This window comes from Crocodylus siamensis, chromosome 2 (assembly GCF_052110815.1).
Source record: "Crocodylus siamensis isolate JL-2025a chromosome 2, ASM5211081v1, whole genome shotgun sequence".
Lineage (NCBI taxonomy): Eukaryota > Metazoa > Chordata > Crocodylia > Crocodylidae > Crocodylus > Crocodylus siamensis.
The window spans coordinates 291,659,515-291,664,216 of NC_143396.1; the positions used below are offsets into that span (position 1 = coordinate 291,659,515).

Sequence of the window (4,702 nt, forward strand, 5' to 3'; positions counted from 1 at the left end):
CCTTGCCTGGAAATGCACTGGAGCTGAACCTTGTGGCTTTGTGAAGCTCAGCTCAGTGTGTGGTTCTGATGCTCTTTGTCCTGCACCACCATTTCGGTGATGGACCACTATTGTGGGAGTCTGCAACATCCCAGGCGATGATGCCTGCGATAATGCAGCATGATGATCCCGGCTTTCCCAAGCATGTTACAGACTTGGATTTCTCTAGTGGGGCTCCCCTGATATGACTTACCCAGTTTTTGGGCAGCACGTGAGGTGAATGAACTATGCAGTCTTGGAGTGGAGAGGTAGGCATTTGTTATTGTAAAATGTCTAGGTTCTCAAGTCGATCTTGTGATTTTGGGTGGCCTACTGTATGACTTGACTGTTTGGTTTTGGCGGCCCTGGAATGGCCAATATGGCAGTGATTCCTCCAAACCTGCTCCCTTCCTTGGCACCTAGAGAGTGGAGGTTGTCAAATACCCGTTTTCTCCTGGGCTAAATCCTACCCAGGTGAGAGCTGGTCGAATGAAAAATTACTCCTTTTCCTTTTTCCTTTTTCCTTTTCCTTTCAATGGAAACAGCTTGCAATTTTCCTTCATCTGAATTCAGAGTGAGTGTATTCCTTGGGAACTGTATTTTTAAGCTTTCTTTCAGAATGTTTTCATGTTGATAAAACCAGCATTTTTCACTGAAACTGTCCTCTCTCATTTTGAACAGCGGTGTTTAGGAAGTGTGTGGCCAGCAGGGTGCCAGAGGAGGGGAATTTTCCTTGCACATGAAACCCCCCACCATTGAGAAGGGCCAGCTCTTCACTTGGTATCAGATGGGAGCTTTCCACTGACCACTGAAGTGACTGAGTTTATATTGTCTGAGCACTAGGGCCAGAGTTAAATAATTCTCCCGGGCATCTACACTTAGGACCCACTAAACCTTCAAATTAATCCCTGTGCCCCAGTAGCATGATCCCTAAAGAGTCCATGGAGAGAGTGAGCCAAAGGGCAGTCCTGAGCATCTAAGGGCAGATTGGAGATGCCTAGCATGAGCCAAGAGGCAGTGGGAAGCACGGGGGCAGGTCTGAGTGCCCACTACTCCTCAGTTACTTGCAAGCGAGTAACCTCTGTCGGCTTTGGAGCCAGGGTCCCCATATGGGAGGTGCTTGCCTGCAGTGCCCAATCCCACTGATGGCATTGGATGCAGTACAGCAGCACATGCAGTCAGTTGCTGTCACTCAGAAGCATGTCCACAGGTGCTGCCACCCTCCTTTTGCACAGTCCTGTAGTGCAGGACAGCAGACCATGTAGAATAATAGAAAATGAGAGTTAGAAGGGACTCGGGAGGTCACATCTAGTCCAACCCTCTACTCAAAGGAGGACCAGCCCCACATATATCATTCCAGCCAAGGCTTTGTCAAGCCAGATCTTGTGTGGGTAACCTGCTCCAGTGTTTTGCCACCCTCCACATGAGAAAGTATTTCCTAATCTCTAACCTAAACTTCCCTTGCTGCCACTTGTAACTGTTGCTCCTTGTTCTGTCATCTGCCACCACCGAGAACAGTCCTGCTCCATCCTCTTTGCAACTCCCCAAAGAGGATGCAGACCCCAAAGGGTTAATATGCAGCCACCAGGTTCCTGCATAGCAGCTGTTGCACTCCCCCCCGCCCCCCCAGCTTTGGCAGCTTATCTGGCCAGGCTTCTTGCCCATCCTCTTCTGGCTTCTGCTTATTGCATCTACTCCTAGGGGCAAGGCATGGTTGGGCCAGGCAATGGGAGGGTGCTGTATGTGTGGCGGAGGGGAAATCTGGGTTGGCCACATTGCACTGTCCATGCCACAGGGGAAAACAGGACTGCCTGGGCTACATTTGCAGCAGGGGAGAATCTGGGAGTGGCCCTGGGGGTCTGTGGTCCACGTGACATGAAGCCTCTCACTGTCCAGAAGTTGCACAGCCTGCTCTAGTGGTTACAGCTCTTGTCCAGGCAGTAGGAAAATTTACTTTTGGGTCCTTCTGAGCTTGAAGGCACTCAAACCCAAGTCTCCCACCTCTGTGTACAGTGCCCCGATCACCAGGCCTCACACCTGCCACATCTTCTGTTGAAATTGGACCATGGGGCAGCTAAGAGATCAAGGTTCATGGTGCCAGAACGTGAGCAAGTAGCAAGGAGACTGACTCATTAACTTGAACGTGGGCAAATCTAGAGTTTTGAATGGGATGGTGCGGATGGTGTGGTGCATCATTTCATATAATGCAGCACATATTTTTCATAGTTCCATAGTTAGTAGTTTCATAGTTAGTAGGGTCTGAAGGGACCCAAGCAGATCACCAAGTCTGACCCCCTGCCATGGCAGGAAAGAGCACTGGGGTCAAATGACCCCAGCAAGTTGTTAATCCAGGCTCCTCTTAAAGACCCCCAGGGTAGGAGCTAGCACCACTTCTCTTGGAAGTTGGTTCCAGACCCTAGCCGCCATGACCGTGCAGTCGCGCCTCCTGATATCTAACCTAAACCTACCCTCTGCCAGCTTGTGACCGTTATTCCTGGTCACTCCTGGCGGTGCTCGGGGGAACAGGGACTCCCCCAGTGCCTGCTGGTCCCACCTGACTAGTTTGTAACAGGCCACAAGATTCCCCCTCAGCCTTCTCTTGTGGAGGTTGAACAGGTTCAGGTCCCGTCACCTCTCCTCGTAGGGCCTGCCCTGCTGCCCTGATCATGCGAGTGGCCTCCTCTGGACCCTCTCCATGCTGTCCACATCCCTCTTGAAGTGTGGCGCCCAGAACTGGACGCAGTACTCCAGCTGCGGCCTGACCAGTGCCGCATAGAGGGGGAGGATCACCTCCTTGGACCTGCTCGAGATGCATCTGTGGATGCATGACAAGATGCAGTTGACCTTCATAGTTTCATAGTAGTTTCATGGTAGGGTCAGAAGGGACCTGAGCAGATCATTAAGTCCGACCCCCTGTCATGGCAGGAAAGAGTGGTGCATGCCTGTAATCCCGTGACTGGGAGGCCGGGGCTGGAGGATTGCTTGAGCTCAGGAGTTCTGGGCTGCAGTGCGCTATGCCGATCTGGTGTCCACACTAAGTTCTGCATTAATATGGCGATGCTGGGGGTCACCAGGTTGCCTAAGGAGGGGTGAACTGGCCCAGGTTGGAGACAGAGCAGGTCAAAACTCCCATGCCAATCAGTAGTGGGACCGCACCTGTGAATAGCCCCTGCCGACTAGCCTGGGCAACACAGTGGGACATGGTCTCTTTCCCACCCTTGAAACAATGGCCACAAGCTGAGGGAGGAGAGGTTTAGGTTGGATATTAGGAAGAACTACTTCACTGTAAGGGTGGCCAGAGCCTGGAATAGGCTTCTCAGAGAGGTGGTGCTCTCCCCTTCCCTGGAAATCTTCAAGAGGAGACTGGATAGGCACCTGGCTGGGGTCATACGACCCCTGCCACCCCCAGTGCTCCATGGCAGGGGTCGGACTAGATGATCTGTCTAGGTCCCTTCCAACTCAGTGATTCTATGATTCCTGACTGCATCCCCAGACTGCCGGCCCATGTTCATCTTGGCATCAGTGACGACTCCAGGATCCTTTTCTGCCTCGGCACTGATAGAAAGGGAGTTCCCCAGCCTGTAGGTATGGTGCTGGCTCTTCCTCCCCAGGTGCAGCACCTTGCACTTGTTGGTGTTGAATCCCATCCTGTTCTCATCCGCTCACCCCTGTAACCTGTCTAGGTCTGGTTGTAGCTAATTCCTCCCTTCTAGCATCTCCACAACCCCCCACATCTTAGTGTCATCAGAAAAATTTGAACAGGTGCTTTTTACCCCCTCGTCCAAGTCACTGATGAAGATGTTGAACAGTGCGGGCCTGAGAACCGAGCCCTGGGGGACCCCACTGCCCACATCCCTCCAGACTGAAAATGCCCTGTCCACCACCACTCCCTGGGTGCAGCCCTCCAGCCAGTTGGTAACCCATTTGACTGTGTAGGTGCTGACATCACAGTCCCCCAGTTTTTTAATGAGAACAGGGTGAGAGACAGTGTTGAAGGCCTTCCAAAAGTCCAGGAAGACTATGCTCACTGCTACCCCCGCATCTAAGGATTTGGTGACCTGGTCATGGAAGGCCACCAGGTTGGTCTGACAGGACCTGCCACTGATGAACCCGTGTTGGTTGCCCCTAAGCATAATCTCCCCTGCTGGCCCCTCGTGGACATGTGCCAGGATAATTCTCTCAAAAAGCTTTCCCAGGATTGAGGTAAGACTAACTGGCCTATAGTTTCCTGGGTCCTCCTTCCTCCCCTTTTTGAAGATGGGAACCACATTGGCCCTTTTCCACACTGGCACCACACCAGAGCACCACGAGTGCTTGTACAGCCATGCCAGGGGTCCTGCAATGACCTCAGCTAATTCCCTCATCACTCAGGGGTGGAGATCATCCAGATCAGCTGATTTAAATACATCCAGTCCCTCCAGAAGTTTCCTAACTACTTCTTCACTAACTCTTGGCCTAGGTGCACCTCCTCTGGGATCTAAGCGGGGCCCAGAGGGAGTGGTGACTGTTCCAGTCCATTCTCAGAAAAATGGAGGCAATGAAGTCATTAAATAGGTTAGCTTTTTCATCTGCTGTGATGACCAAATTTCCTAGCCTGTCTTGCAGGGGCCTCACATTACCTGGAACCTTCTTTTTGCCCTCTGTGTATTTAAAAAAGGACTTCTTGTTGTCCTTAATCCAGGAA

General features: G+C 51.9%; 1 non-coding gene across 1 annotated transcript; it reads left to right on the forward strand.

The window, feature by feature from the left end:
* The first annotated feature begins 2,939 nt into the window (after window positions 1-2,939).
* On the forward strand, window positions 2,940-3,228 carry LOC149872419 (signal recognition particle RNA). The gene has a single exon (XR_016440888.1).
* The last annotated feature ends 1,474 nt before the right edge of the window (window positions 3,229-4,702 follow it).